Here is a 17,071-nt window from a genome sequence, read left to right on the forward strand (position 1 = left end):
ACTTGAACCTGGGTCGGCTGCGTGCAAGGCAAACGCCCTACCCGCTGTGCTATCACTCCAGCCCCGGAAAACACCATTTTAAAACAGTAATATGTTGAGCCCAGCACAAGGTTGTGTGTGTCCCACTCTGACTCATCCCCAACCCCCAGCACCACATAAATCCACTGAGCCCAAAGAGTATCTAGGAGGGACCCCCTGGGCCTTCTGAACATTCTTTGGGATATATAAAAGGTTCCCCAAACACCGCTAGGATAGCTCCCTGACTGAAGAACCAGTAGTAAGATCTGAACACAGCCAGGTGTGGCCCCCAAACCAAAAAAAAGTTCTGTTCAGAGGAGTTACTCCTGACTCCATGCTCAGAAGTCCTTCATGGCAGAGCTTGGTGGACCATATGGGATGCTAGGGGTCAAACCCCTTGTTGACTGTGTGGATTAGTGCCCTACCCACTGTACTAACCAGCACCCCCACCCCACCCTCGGCCATGTTGTCAAACTGGCTAATAAGAGAAAGTCACCACCAGGTTCAGTGTTGATTTTCAAATTGTAATTGGTGCTGCCAGACCAATACCCTGGGGGGATTCTAGAGCTTTCCAAGCCTAGAATTTGAGTCTGGGGGTTCTGATGGAAAAGTGATGGTGACAGATCACTTCTCTGTGATTCTGGTTGTTTCTGACTGGTAAGTGGGGGCAGAGGCACAGCTGGTTGAAGAAGTTGACTTACTCCATGCCCAAGATTCTGATTGAGGCCTTTGGCAGAACAGGGCTATCTTTAATTCATCCACAGCTAGATTAGGAAGTCTCAGATCCATACTTAGGTATCGTCTTGCTTTTTCATGCCCTCATCTGGCAAAGTGCAAACTCCCAACAGAGGATATTGTTAGTGGGTTTAGTAATCCACAAACTACAGTAGCCCAGAGAAGACAGACCCAAGCTTTGCAGGGAGAAACATGCTGACAGCCTCAAGATCTCCCTATTATACTTAATTCAGATAGAAATGGGTGGATTGGGGCTGTAACGATAGCACAGCGGGTAGGGCGTTTGCCTTGCACGCGGCAGACCCAGATTCGATTCCCAGCATCCCATATGATCCCCTGAGCACTGCCAGGAGTAATTCCTGAGTGCAGAGCCAGGAGTAACCCCTGTGCATCACCGGGTGTGACCCAAAAAGCAAATAATAATAATAATAAATGGGTGGATTGTTATTGGCACAGATGAAACTAATTTGCATTGGCCAAGTGACTAAAAAGAAAGTTGATCTTCTCTCCGTCTGTAACAAGGGGTGGTGGGGAAAAATTGAACTGGGTAAGCACTGTAGTGGACATGTTTTGAGGGCCTTCCCACATCTAGCATCCTTCCTGAACTTGGACACAATGCCTGTAAGTTCGTGGTGAGTTGGCAAAAGCACATCCCATGGGGGTAGGGTTGTGCAGGCGACGGATGGGTGGGAGGGGGTGGATAGCTCAGGGGACTGGAGCTGAGTTCAATGCTGGTGTGGCACAGCATGACCCCCTGAGCACTGCTGGGTAAAGCACCATCACACTGTCAGGCCCTAGCACTGAACTGACCTGTCCTGTTGTCCAGATAACAGGAGTGACACCTGTGCTCCCCACCCAGTACTGCTTAGAAGCCCTTCAGTCAAATGACTACTTTCCAACAACAAAATAAGCATTCTGCAGCCAGTAGAAGGACTGACCCAGGCTGAAAGTAGTTTTACCTGTCTAAGACAGAACCGGGCAATAGAATAACAACGTCTCATCCTGTCCTGAGAGGTGGTTTCAACTGTGGTGACTTGCTGTCATCATACTTGGCACTAAGTAGGTTGGAGCCTAACAGTGGTGCTGCCAGGGATCCACCTGGTTGTGCCTGACTGATAATTGGGGGCAGAGGCACAGCTGGTTGAAGAAGTTGACCTATTCCATACAAGATTCTGATTTAGGCCTTTGGCAGAACAGGGCTATCCGTAATTCACCCACAGCTAGATTGGGAAGTCTAGACTGGGAAGCTCCTATTTCTGGCCTGTTACTCCAACCAAATAGTTCAACCATCATTTCAGCATATTCCCTTTTTTTATTTAAACCCCTTAGAGTAGCTCTTTGGAGCTGGGGTTGTGACTCGGTGGCAGGGTGTGTGCCATAAGAGGGTGTGTGTTGGGTGTCTGGGTCTCATCCCCAGCAGTGCAGGGCGACTCCTGCTCATAAGAGCATCTTTAGATCCTGGAATGTTCTGTGATTCTTAGATTTGGTTTCTCTCTCCCCCTCTACTGGAGGGCAGAACATCCCTCTGATGTTCTGACCATCCTCAAAAGAGCAAGGTTTGTTGCTCTTCACCATTCCCACCATCTGACCTCAAGATTCCCTGCTCCAGGGTGCAGGAAAGGGTTGGCCATGAGAGACTGGCCCACATCCAAAAGAACAAAAGCAACTGGTGTTGGCGCGGATGTGGGGAGAAAGGAATTCTTCAGTGCTGGTGGGAATGTCGACTGGTTCAGCCCTTTTGGAAAACAGTATGGACAATTCTCAAAAAGTTAGAAATTGAGTTCCCATTTGACCCAGCAATACCACTTCTGGGAATATATCCAGGAGAGGCAGAAAAGTATAGTAAAAATGACATCTGCACTCAAATGTTCATCGCAGCACTGTTTACAATAGCCAAACTCTGGAAAAAACCTGAGTGCCTAAGAACAGATGACATTATTAAAGAAACATTGGTACATCTACACAATGGAATACTATGCAGCTGTTAAAAAAGATGGAAGTCATGAAATTTGCATATAAGTGGATCAACATGGAGAGTATCATGTTAAGTGAAATGAGTCAGAAAGAGAGGGACAGACATAGGAAGATTGCACTCATCTGTGGAATATAAAGTAACAGAATAGAAGACTAACACCCAAAAATGGTAGAGATGAGGCCCAGGAGGTTTGCCCCATGTCTTGGAAGCCAGCTTCACGTGCTGGGGGAAAAGGCAGCTCAGATAGAAAAGGGAACACCAAATGGTGTCATGAGAACCCGTTCGGGCTGGGAAATGCGAGCCAAAAGTAGACTATAGACCAAACATGATGGCCATTCAATACCTCTATTGCAAACCACAACACCCAAAAGGAGAGAGAGAACAAAAGGGGATGATGCCCTGCCACGGAGGCGGGTTTTGGGGGGCGGATGGGATGGAGGTGGTGGGAGGGCTCCTGGGATCATTGGTGGTGGAGAATGGGCACTCGTGGAAGGATGGGTATGGATACAATGATCGAGTATCATTGTATGACTGAGAAGCAAACACAAAAATTTGTAAGTATGTAACTGTACCTCAAGGTGATTCACTAATAACAAAAAAAAGAAGAAAGGGTTGGCTGTGAGTGGGGCAGGCTTGAAATGCCTGGTGCCGGGGGTACGTCTGGGGAAGAGTGAATTGCAAGCCCTAGGGACAGATGTGAGCAAGCTGGTTGGGATCTGGAAGTTTGGGAGCCTGGGGTTGTAGGACCTTGGTTGTGACTCAGTTTCTCCAGGAGAGCCCTTGGGCAGAGGAGAAGAACTGAGTAAGTTCACAGCTGGGAAGCATTTTCTGGAGTCCAGCAAAGCTCGGGGTGGCCTCCAGCTCCACCTACTGCGGGGCTCTGGGCCCAGAGCTTCCCTCTGACTCAGCCTCCCCTAGACAGAGGACGTGCTCCTAGCTCCAGCAGAGGCAGCGTGTGCAGGAGGAAATGACTCTTGCCAGGGCAGATTGAAGCACTGAAGCAAAATCAGCTCGTATAGGCATAGCGAAACTCCTGCAGAAATCAAAGGAAAGAGGAGCAGGTCAGGAACAGAAAGAGCCTCGTTCTGCGGCTGCCTGCCCTCTTCTCACACCCTCTCTGCAGTCAGGTTATCTGAAGGGAATAAAGCTGAGAAGCTTCTGGCCATCCGGGTGGCTCTGAATCTCCCCAGCAGAAGGCGGCTAGCAAAGTTGTCCCAGGGGGCATGGCAGGTGAGGATTGGTCTCTGTCCCTTTGCCAGAGAAGGGCTCTAGGGAACTTCTCTTCTCCAGCTAGAGGAGATGGAGAAGGTGTCAGGGCTTAAGTGGTTGTAGACAAATAACCGACCAGGAGCTGCCAGCCCAGACCCTAGGTAACGGCCTTACAGAATTAAGAGAAAAGAGGAAAGAGGAGCTCCAAGGAGCCCAGCGTTGGCGGTAAGTAGATGGTGTGGCCTGATTAATGCAGGTGCTGTTCTGCACAGCCCTAAGCCAGACACTTCCTGCTGGTCCCCGAGCTCCAAGGCGAGCTGAAGTAGCTGCCTTTGTGTCAGAAGAGGGCTCCCGTGCAGTGTCCCCAGAGGGACAGGAGAAACCAGTAGCAGGGGCTTGAGAACCAGAACCCCCAAACAATTCTCACGGCTATGGAAGGACATGGGGGGGGGGGGGGGGGTTCACTCTTATGTAACCATTTCCCCTTCTCCTGAAATTCTTTAAAAAAAAAAATTTAGGTTTTTTGGATCACACCCGGTGATGCTCAGGGGTTACTCCTGGCTCTGCACTCAGGAATCACTCTTGGCAGTGCTCTAGGGACCATATGGGACACAAGGAACCCAACCTTGGATCAGCCGCATGCAAGGCAAATCCCCTACCCCCTGTACTATCGCTCCAGTACCCCCTCCTGAAATTCTTTTCTGCAAGAAAAGATGACGTTCCTGGAATGCCTGTGCTAAGTATAGGGCTGACTTTCCTACTGCAAAGGCAATTCCTCTCTCCAGCCTGAGTCCACAGCTCCCTCATGGTGGGGGCTGGCGGCACCTGAGTACACAGATGCTCATAGCAGACTTCACCGCCACTGACCCATACCAGGCCTTTCCCCAGGTGGACAAGAGCTGGAAGTTGAGAGCACTGTTTTCTGGAGGCTACCTTCCTTGTTCCCCACTTCACCCAGCTCACCCACAATAGAATTGCATGCTATTGACATGCCTGAGGTCTTACGCAGCAGGGTCAGGTCAGCATTCCGTGCATGCATGAGGCTACATGGATTAAACTCTGGATCTCACAATCTCAAAGCTTGAAACTGAGCCTTAATGCTGAGCCACCCCAGACCACTGCTCTAGAAATCTTAGCTCTATGGCATCTTAGGGAAGACAGTGAGAGATGGTGCTTCGCACGTAGATAGAACAAAAGGAGCAATGCCAAATTTGATGAGAGTGCCAAACCAGGAAGTTTGAACTTGGATTTGGTTTGCAGTGGGGGAGAACGAGATGCACTCTCTGGTTGTGTATTGAAGATTCATCCTGGCTCATGTGGAGAGGAGTGGGGTAAAACTGGAGGTGCAGAAAAGGAGGTGTGAGAACAATATGGGGACATTGGAATGCTACTGTCCTGGGCACATGCTCACCAACTACTGGGGGGTGGGGAGGAGATAAAGCTGGGATGTTCCTGAAGACCTGAGGGTGATACGTCCACAAAGATGGGCCAATGGGGAGAATAGGGGCCATCCACAAATGCCAAGAAACCTGGACATAGCTTTCAATAGTGAACTTGAATTTCTTTTTTTTTTTTTTTTGCTTTTTTTTTTCTTCTTATGGACTATATCTGGCAATGCTCAGGCGTTACTCCTGGCTCTGCACTCAGGAATTATTCCTGGCAGTGCTTGGAGGACCATATGGGATGCCAGGGATCAAACCCAGGTCAGCTGAGTGTAAGACAAATGCCCTACCCATTGTACTACCACTCTAGCCCCCTGAACTTGAATTTCTAAATTCACATTTCTCATTCAGTCCTTGCAGGATTATCATGAATAAATCAGCAAATGCAGAGTAGCTCTTCCCTAGCCAGGACCAAGCAAGCCCCTTTTGTCTCCCACTATGAATATGCTGTTTCATGCTGTGTTGATAATTACCTGTCCTTAAACCTTAGCTTGTTGGCCAGGCCAGTGTAGATACAAGCAATACTGGGTTGTAGCCCTGATACAAGCATGTACGTGCATGGTACTGCTGAGCACTGCCAGGAGTAGCCCCTGTAACAAATCAAGAGGCCCATATAACAAGAAGAGCTTTGAGGAGCCCAGAATTGGTGGTAAGTAGATGGTTGAGCAAGATAAAGACTTATTTTTGAGACTTTAACTGGATGTTCAGGGTGTAGGGAGTCATGTATCTTTCCATGAGAATATTTTTTTAACTTTTGAATTTAAGTCACCATGGTTTATAATTTCATAATATTGTCATGAATACCCCCAATAAAAGTGTCTGTTTCTCCCATGATTGTCTCAGGGTTCCCCCTCCCCACCACACACACACACATTAATACACCCAGCTCCCATCACATCCCCATATCTCCATACCATGAAATACTCAGTTCTGTAGACCAGTTCTTTGATTCTATTGCTTTTGACTTTTTGTTACTCCCTTGCTATGTTCTTTAGACCCCACTTATAAGGCACATCATTCTCTGTCTCTCTCTTTCTGACTATTTCACTCAGCATGTTACTCTCCAGTTCCATCCACCTAGCAACAACTTGCATGATTTCATCTTAGAGTTGAGTAGTATTGCGTTGTGTATATGTACCATGGTTTCTTTATCCAGTCTTCTGCTAATGGACACAGGTTGTTTCCAGATTTTGGCTATTGTGAATAGTGCTGCAATGAACACAGGAATGCAAATACCGTTTTTGATTAGAGTTTTAGAGTATCCCTGAGAATTATATTAAGTAAAGATTTGTGTGAGTAACTAGATGCTGCAGTGTCAGAGATAAGCAACACAACCTTTCTGCCTAAGGAACTTAAAGTCACTGGGGAGAGGGAGAAACACTGAAGCAAATCAGTCTAAGGCAGAAGTTGCAGAAGCCCAGGGAACAGACAGCCTGGGCAACCTAAGGTGTCATAGATGACCTGAGCATTGGCCAGAGACAAGAGCATTATAGAGATCTTATGGGTAAAGTAGCATGAGAGCTGGAAGGATAATCCAGAAGGTAGAAAGAGAATGTCAGAAGCACCTGGAAGGCTGCAGTAGAGCTTGTGCCCCCGCCAAGTGTGTCCCAGCCTTCAGATGAGACCAGTGCTATAGAATCATCACTGCTCTATATTTAGAAAAGGGTAGGAAGCATTTATAGTTTTGCTATTTTTTTCCCTCCCCAGCATGTATTCTTCTTTTTGGTAACAGCATTTCAATTTTCCTATGAGAATTATCTCTACCCGCATTGCATGAAGATTTGATGGGACCAGTTCATCAAAGCACCTGCCCTTCCTGTTGTACAATCAAGCGTGGAAAAAAAAAACTAAGCCAATGAGACTTTCTCAAGCACTGTTTTAAACAGCAGAAGTCAAAACACATTTACTAAAAACAATAATAGTTGAAACTCGATTATGTTTACAGCTGAATCCCAGTGAGTTTGCCAAATAAGATTTGCTTCCCCTTTTCTGGGAGCTGCCTGGTTTCTGACTTCACTGCATCAGGTTCTTGAGTCTTCTCTTGAATTCTCTGCATCCTTTCCCTGCATTGAGTCTTGATGGGGGTATAACTCAGTCGTAGAGCATTTGACTGCCATTATGCAGCCATTTTTCATTCCTTTAAATCAGTTCCTGTAGTTGGTTTTTGTTTTATTTTTGTTTTTTAAATATAATCAAGGAAGAGAAAGACAATAAGATCAGTGACCCTAAAGCACTTGGAAAATCAAAACAAAGTACAGAGAAGCCAGACTGTCAAAGCCATGCACTGCTAAGTGTCCTGGAAAGGTAGTGGCATTTGCTTATTGAGGACAGGAAGGTCTTTAGTATAATCTTGGACAAAGGGGAGAGATAAAGAGATAGCAAAGATGAAAAACAGAAAATGAGCATTGTTGTAAAGTCTCAGAGATGACTGGCAGAGGCAGGAGAGTCACTGATTTGGAAAATATTGACACTTTCCTACGGAACTATCTCATTCCCACTTTTAATAATGCGTAAGAATCTTGTTTCAGATGAGCATACACATGAACATTGTTTGCTTTAAGATTAAGGTACCAGAGACTCATTATTATTCTCTCGGAAGAAAGCATAAAACGACTCACCATAGCCTGCTGACAGACCCTGTGCCAGGCTGCTTCATTCAGGACACCCCAGAGGGGGGCGGGTGAGGCCCCTCCCCACCCCAGAGACTCAGCCCCGACAGCCGAAAACCTCCAGAACTCAACCTCTGCCATGCTCACAGCCATTCTCCGACTCAGGCTGAGACTCACCCATGAGTGATCCTATTCCTGGAACCTCACACCGCTCATGTTCCAAGAGCAGCGTACCACATTTGATGGGGTTTAAAGTAGAGACAACCGATCTTAGAGGGAAATATGTTTTTACAGATATATATATACATATATATATAAACGTATATCTATATCTGTAGAGATATCTGTAAAATCAAAATGCTGTTACAAGGCTCAACCTTTAACAACATGTTAGTGACCTCTTATAGAAGGACTTAATGGCCCCTGGGTGAAACACAACAATTTTCACAACTTTCCTCTAAGTAAACTTTTTTGGAGCATTTTCAGTGGTTTAATCATAACAAAACAAAATAAATTATTTCAGATCTGCTTTGGGTCAGGGTTCAGATTCAGGATGGAAACACCCAAAATGTGGTGGTGGGAAGGTATAATGGTTGTGGAATTGATGTTAGAATATTAAATGTAATGAAATATTAAATGTAATCAAAGATAACTACTTTATAAAAATAAAATTTTGAAAATTAAAGTACCATTCTAGTCTCTCTGGCACCAGTGCCTAAAAACCATGTGAGAAGATCAGGTTCTGGTTAGGAGGGACACATTTAGGAGATGTTTGGATCTAAGGGGAGCAGAACTGATATGTTCACAGCGTAGCTCCCGGAAATGGTGGCTTTTATCTTACCTGGCTGAAAGGATTCCATGTATGTGATGAAATAAAACTCTCCTGATTACACAGAGGGGCCTAATGAAACAAAAAGATTCTAAGCATGAGGGTAAGAATCAAGGATGGTGAAGTCACAAGCAGAGGTTGAGATCAGAGAGAAATTTGAAAATAGTACCCAGTGGGTTTTGAGGAATGAGAAAGGGTCACAAGACAAGTTACAAAAGGTAGGAAATAACTTCTCTCCCAGAGCTTCTGAGGGACCTCAGTTCAGCTGATACCTTGATTTTAGATCAGGGAGACTCAGTTCAGACTTCCTGTGGTCAGTAACTGTGAGTTTCAAAAGAAGTGTGGGCACTCGGATGAAAGTGTTCAGTAGCAGGCCCACAGAGACAGATGGACAAAGGATCGGAGGAACGGAGAAATGGGGCCCCAGGCTGGTTGGTAGTGAGTTTATTTCTCTCTCTTCCCCAATATACCTCGATCTCTTCCCTTACAGCATAGTAATTTCTCCTCCTTTCTCTCCAGCATAGTTCGGCCTCTTCCCTGACAGCATAATAATTTCTCCTCTTTTCCCTGTCATCATCCTTTCTCTTCCCTTTTCCCTAGCCTTGTTCCATCTCTTCCCCTTACAGCATAGTAATTCATGATTCATATAGAAATCATGAATGATGAGGTTACACATAGGTAGGGTTGAACATTGTCATAACAACAAACAGATGTAGAGCCACTTTTTCAGGGGAAGTTCTGGGAGATTAATTCAAGGACAAGATCTCATCTGAGGGTTCAGCATCCTAGATTACTAAGAAAACCACTCAAGGTCGGGATCCCATCTAAGGTGTATTGCCTTCTCCTTTGCTCAGCTACTAATCTATTTAAACAATCATGGTAAATTTATTTCTTACTAATATTTCTAGTTATTTCATATTAACACAGAGATGTTTTAAGCTTAAAGGTTGGCTCTTTCTGGGGACATCTCACTATATATCCCCGACTATATAGGGGATATTATATATAGACAAATATTATATATAGATAAATTAGACCTCAGGCCAGGTTAGTTTTTCCTAACCCCAGCAGAGAGAGTCCTAATTCAGTTACTTCTTTTTGGGTCATGACAGGTTTGTTCCATCACTATGCTCTTAGCTTATTATACTTCTTATGGCACTTAGCTTGTCCCCTTTCCATGCCAGCTTATAGCTTGTCCTGGGTCCATCCTTGTACTTTGCTGGGAGTCTCCTTTTGGGTGTATTAGGAAATAAGGGCAACTGAGGCTTAAGTCAAGTAAATATGACGGATGCTCAGGAGTAAATATTATTTGGAGTCATTTAACTCCCATGTTACAAAAGCATAGCATCAACTGTCTTCCTGTGTCTATGCAAAAAGAACATTGCTAATAAACCATGCAAAGGACATAAAGGAAACAGAAAAGCAACATAGGATTACTAGTGCTTGATAGAATTGGGTGTGCCTCAGGGGCTCTGTTGTGGGAGTAACTCAATAAGCCTAAGCTCCCTAAAGGAGGAGAGGGATAAACCAATATTATGCATACTATAGTAAGTTGGAAGCAATTCATTACAGATTTAATATAAAACTAGCCTAACATCTTTTCCCTGGTACTAATTGGAAGACCTATTTGTGCATCTATGTATTTTTCAGGAATCTTGGCACCTGGGAAGTGGGAAAGGCTATAAGGAAAGGCCACATTGATTTCTGCAGGTTCTCACAGCTGTGAAAGTTAGCAGATACTAATAGTAATGGAACACCACATGAATTAAAGAAACTTTAATTCATAAAATAAAATAAAATAAATTTTGTTTTGTGGGTTTGGGAATTATGGTGCTTAAGTGCTACTCCCAGCCTTCCATAATCAGGAGTTACTCCCAGTGACACTTAGGGGACCATGCAGTAGTAGGGATCACACCTGGTATACCTGCTTCAAAGCAAACAACTATTATCACTGTCACTGTCATCCCATTGCTCATCGATTTGTTCGAGTGGACACCAGTAACGTCTCTCATTGAGAGACTTATTGTTACTGTTTTTGGCATATCCAATATGCACGGCTCTGCCGAGCGGGCTCAATACTCTCAGTAGCTTGCTGGGCTCTCCCAGAGGGGCGGAGAAATCGAACTCAGGTTGGGCTGCGTGAAAAGCGAACACCCAACCACTGTGCTATCGCTCCAGCCCAAACAAACTGCTATTATACACCGAGTTATTTCCCTGGAAAATAAATGGTATTTTAACCCCAAATTAGACATATCATTGTACTATTTTGCAACCCCCAGTGTGCCCAGAAATTAGACACCATTTCCTATTTTTGAGAATTGTCCTCTGATAATACCAGTTAGACTCAATGCATTATGGGTTGGTTTCCCTTTTTCTAGTGCCTCTCAATAAGTGGTGACTGAATGGCTAAAACCCTAGTACTTATTTCTCTTCTTCTTCCACCTCTTTCTTCTCCTCCCCCTTTAATAAGAAAAGTGCATTCTTTCTGCAGAGCTCAAAGTAGCTAGAACAGAGGTTACCAAAAATTTTGCTTCCAGCTGGTATACAAAACAGTGTGGGAAACTACAGAATACCCCCCAACTCTTTACCTCCTCATCTCTAAGTTTCCCATTCAATTACCTCAAAAGATAAGGGCAGAATATTTGAACTATACTAAGTGGGTTATTTTGCAAATTGATCTACGGAAATTCTGGGAGGTTGGCATCGATAATGCCCAGAATGATTTTTTTTTGCTTTTTGGGTCAAACCTGGCAATGCACTAGGGTCACTCCTGACTCATGCAACTCAGGAATTACCCCTGGCAGTTCTCAGTAAGAATGCAATAGAGTGCACCCAATTACAAAAACCAATATGTGTTTTTGCCTAGTCATAGAGTTGAGCAACCGTTATTTCAATCAAATTTAGAATGATTTCTAATCCTCTTTAATAAACCCTAGGGCTAGAATGATAGTATAGTAGGCAGGATACTTGCCTTGTATGCAACTAACATGCATTTGATCCCTGGCACCACATATATTTTCTGAGCACTGCCAGTAGTTGATTCCTGAGCTCAGAGCCAGGAGCAAGTCTTGAGCACTGCGAGATGTGCCCCCCAAAGCAAAATTAATTAACTTAAAAATCTTATCCACTAGCGTTAGGAAATGGAGAACAATTTCTTCCCTCCCTCAAAATCTGGCAACCACAAATCTACTTTCTGTCTCCATAAATTTGCTTATTCTGGAACTTTCATGCAAGTGCCTTCATATAATTAATCTTTTTCTCTGGCTTCTCTTACTTAAAATGTTTTCAGTGGTCATTGCTATTTTGTAGCTTGTAGAGGACCTCATTCCCCCTTTAGCCAAATAATTTGTCCATTGGAAAGATAAAACACCTTTTACTCTCTGGACTCCATTAATAAGCAATAATGAATGAAGATTCTGATTTTTCCATATCCTTGAAAACACTTGTTATTGTCTAAAATTTTTAGTATAGCTATCCAAGCAGAGAAGTGATATCATTGTGTGGTTTTGATTTGTGTTCTTTGATGACTAATTATGTTGAGTATCTTCTGAGGGTTTGCTGGCCATTTGTGGTGAAATGTTTATTCAAACCCATTGCTCAGTTTTAATTGGGTTGTTGATTCTTTTTTTTTTTTTTTTTTTTTTTTTTGCTTTTTGGGTCACACCTGGCGATGCACAGGGGTTACTCCTGGCTCTGCACTCAGGAACTACCCCTGGCCGTGCTCAGGGGACCATATGGGATGCTGGGATTTGAACCCGGGTCGGCCGCGTGCAAGGCAAACGCCCTACCCGCTGTGCTATCTCTCCAGCCCCGGTTGTTGATTCTTTAACTGTTGAGTTGTAGCTGTTCTTTGTGGATGGTCATTTTTTAAAAACCACAAGCACATTTATTTGTTAATCAAAAGAATGATCCTGATTAAACCAATAGTTTAAAATAGATGCATGCAAATATTTGTGATAAAGGTTACAGAATAATGAAGACAAAAGTCATATCCTATAACAACATCTTAGTAATGTCTTATAAAAGGGCTTAATGGCTATGTGGGGAGAAATAACAACTTTAACTAAATTTCTTCTAAAGAAATATTTTTTGGTCATTCTTTTAGCAGATTATAACAATATAGAATAATTTATTGAAGACCTGCCATGAGAGCAGGTTTAAAGAATGGTTGGGAAAATTGGAAATTATGGTGAGGGGAAGGTGCAGTGGTGGTGGGATTGGTGTTGGAATATTGAATGTCTGTAACAAATCATCATGAACAACTTTATAAACCACAGAGCCAGGAGTAACCCCTGAGCATCGCTGGGTGTGACCCAACAAAAGAAAAAAATTTTTTAAAGAAGAAAAAATACAGTATGGAGATTTATTTTCTCATTGAACCAAGCTTGTTGATCCTTGAAGATAATTCCAATCAAAAATGATAGAATTTTTATCCAGCTTTTTCATAGACACGAGTGCAAATGATATTCTTCACAATGCATTTCACCACTAACTTTCCATTTTTCAATCTTTCATTGTGCTTTTCTTTCCATCCCATTCCTGGTGTTAAACCAATACATGATCCTTAAAGCTGGAGACAGCCTGAGTTTTTCTGTCATCAGTTTCCTCAAACTTCTCTCCCAGATTACAGGAAAACTGTGTTGTTTTCAAAGTGCTCTCAGTTTTTACAGCAAGACTATTGCCATCTAAAATGATGACACAATCTAGATTGGCCACTGCACCCATTTTTTTGAAGAGCAAGTCACACTCCTAGTTCCTGCAAATATTTGTCAAATCTTTTGCTGTCCACCAAGTGCCATCTTCCTATCAGATTCTGAATGGTGGCCATGGTGGGCACAGGTGGATGAGCAGAGGGCCCATGAGACAATTGGGTATTGGTAGCAGAGTGAGGCCAGATACAGGACTTTTTTCTTTTTTAAACTTCTGGAGAGGTGCTTTAATTCTTTTTTTTTTGGGGGGGGGGTCACACCTGGTGATGCTCAGGGGTTACTCCTGGCTCTGCACTCAGGAGTCACTCCTGGTGGTGCTCAGGGGACCATGTGGGATGCTGGGAATCGAACCCGGGTTGGCCGCATGCAAAGCAAACGCCCTACCCACTGTGCTATCGCTCCAGTTCCCAGGTGCTTTAGTTCTTTTTAAAAAAATAAAAATAAATTACTATGAGATACATACTTACAAAGCTGTTGATGGTCAAATTTCAGTCATATAATGTTCCAACACCCATCCCTCCACCAGTACACATTTCCCATTACCAATGTCCCCAGTTCCCTCCCCTACCCCTTCTCTCTCTCTCTCTCTCTCTCTCTCTCTCTCTCTCTCACACACACACACACATACACACACACACACACACATACACATTTTAAAACAATATTTTAGGTTCTGCAGAATCTTGTATTAGGTTTATTTTCTCCCATTCCTTGGGTTATCTTTTCATTCTCTTGATAATATCCTCTAAAGCACAGAAAATGCAAATGAAGTCCAATGCATCTATTTTTAATTTGGGTTGCTTGTGCCTATGGTGTTAACTCTAAGAATTCATTGTCAATTCAAGGTCACAAACATTTAAATGAATTTGGTTAAGAATGGGGGCACATCAATCCAATAAAACCTAAGGTAGAAAAACACCCTATTTTCTACACAGTATAAGTCAATATATATAACAGAGTTAAGCCAAAAGCACCATTAGAATCAGCCCAGAAAGCACACAAAGCAAAAGTCATCCCCTGCCCACAGCCCTCTAATAGCAATACAGCCCCTCATCACATGGTTGGCTTAGCCGTCAGAGAAGACAGAGGAGCACAAGAAAAATACCATCAAGAGCAGAGTCACTTCTGGCCTTGTTTTCACACCTTAAGGAAGATGTGGGCTTTCTAGCTGAAGGAGTTTTACTGCCTCAAGAGCTTCTGAATAAGGTCCATTTCCCCTTCTTTGATCAAAGTCAAAACCAGGAAGCTGGTGTTTGCTTTACCTGGCCTGTATATATCCTCATTACAAGCTTAGTAAAATTTAGGGCTAGATACTCAATACCTCTATTGCAAACCACAACACCCAAAAGGAAAGAGAACAAAAGGGAATGCCCTGCCACAGAGTCAGGGTGGGGTGTTGGGGGATGGGATGGGGGTAGTGAGAGGGATACTGGGATCATTGGTGGAGGAGAATGGGCACTGGGGGAGGGATGGGTAAAAGATCACTGTATGACTGAAATGCAAACACAAAAGTTCTTAAGTTTGTAACTATACCTCATGGTGATTCACTAATAAAAAAATTTTTTAAAAAGTTTAGGGCTAGAAGCCCACTCTGCAGAGGTAAGCAGAGTGGCCCTTCAGTAGAGGTACAGTTGCTTTAGCTGCCTTCCCTGCACTTGTTATTGCCTCTGGGTCTGAGACCACCTGAGGAGGTATGGCAGGAGGAGCCAGAGATCAATGGTCTTTAATGTTTAACTTGGATCTATTTGCTTGCTGCTGAGCCCAAACACCTTTTCATGTCTGTATTGATCTAATCATGCATTCGGTCTGCTCTTTCTGCACTCGACACTTTTGAGGGACCCACACCTAGTGAGCAGGTACTAGCTGCATGCAAACAAAGCACCTTACCGCCCTGTACTATCTCTCTGACCCCAAAGTGAAAAGAATTTTAAAGTGTACACCTAGATTGTATTCATTATACTTTCTATCCACATTTTGGATTTTGCTTTTATTTGTTATCGCTGTGGTGTTCTAGGTTCTTGTTTGAAGGATGTCTCCCATTTCTGCCATTTCAGCATCTCTGTTCCACCCTTCTGGACACCTTCCTCCCTTCTGGTTGGTTCACTTTCCTTCTGGAAAAATTCAGGGTCCCCTTGACCTATTATCATTGTAACTTCTTGTGGATCATTGCACTTTAGCACTGTCATCCTGTTGTTTATCGATTTGCTTGAGTGGGCACCAGTAACATCTCCACTGTGAGACTTGATGTTACTGTTTTTGGCATATAGAATACGCCACGGGTAGCTTGCCAGGCTTTGCCGTGCAAGTGGGATACTCTCGGTAGCTTGCCAGTCTCTCCGGGAAGGACGGAGGAACCGAACCCGGGCCAGCCGCGTTCAGTGCTATCTCTGAACTATCCCTCCAGACCTGACTAAGGAGTAAATATCAGTCTTGTATGTTATCAAGAACGAAAAAAAATATTTGTTCCATTGGTTGAAAAATCTTATAGCAAGTGTTTTTATTTTATTTTATTTTATTTTTGTTTTTTGTTTTTGTTTTTTTTTAAAATTTTTTATTGAGTCACCATGTGGAAAGTTACAAAGTTTTCAGGTTTAAATCTCAGTTATACAATGCTCGAATACCCATCCCTTCACCAGTGCTCATATTCCACCAAGAATCCCAGTATAGCTCCACCCCGCCCCCCCACACCCCTAACCCCCCACGCCCCTAGCCCCCCCACCCTTCGCCCCCCCCCCCGCCTGTGTAACTAATAAATTTCACTTTACTTTCACTTTGATTGCATACAATATTTCAACAAAACTCACTATTATTGTTTGGAGAGTCTCTCCCCTAAAGTCAGACCTAGCAAGTGTTTTTAGTTTTTAGAGTTTCTATATGGATTTTGTTCCTCTACCTTTCCCCACCTTCCCTCTACTGGTGTGATGGGCGGTGGCGATCATGAGTTCTAGTGTGTTTGGATACTTTTTTTTTCCTTTTTGGGTCATACCTGGTGTTGCAAAGGGGTTACTCCTGGCTCATGCACTCAGGAATTACTCCTGGCAGTGCTCGGGGGACTATATGGGATGCTGGGAATTGAACCCGGGTGCAAGGCAAACGCCCTACCCACTGTGATATCTCTCCAGCCCCCAGAAATTTTTTATTTTCAGTGAAACAACATGCCAAAATGCAAAAATTACTTAGTCTGCTCCTGAGCTGAGCACTGATATATTCAGGAGGGCTGCAGTGGGAGGGGCCAAGTGTGACTTTCGGCTCCATCTTCTAGGGCCTCATTCACTATCTACAAAGCAAGGAAGCAGAATTAGAGCCTGTTTTAATCTGCTAATCTGTAACATTATCACAGAACAGGATAGGATAATACTGGGATTACATTTTTTGGAGGGATTAGATTCCAAAATTGGACCAAAAAGTGGAAAATTAGTTCATTTGCCCCTCAAAAACCCATTGTCACCCCGAAAGTATAATAAAAAGTGTAATTAAAGTGTCTCTTGAGTGACTTATGATGTCAATGACCACAGTTACATGTTTTCTTAGAAACTACATGTAAA

Source organism: Sorex araneus, chromosome X, assembly GCF_027595985.1.
Source record: "Sorex araneus isolate mSorAra2 chromosome X, mSorAra2.pri, whole genome shotgun sequence".
NCBI classification, from domain to species: Eukaryota; Metazoa; Chordata; class Mammalia; order Eulipotyphla; family Soricidae; genus Sorex; species Sorex araneus.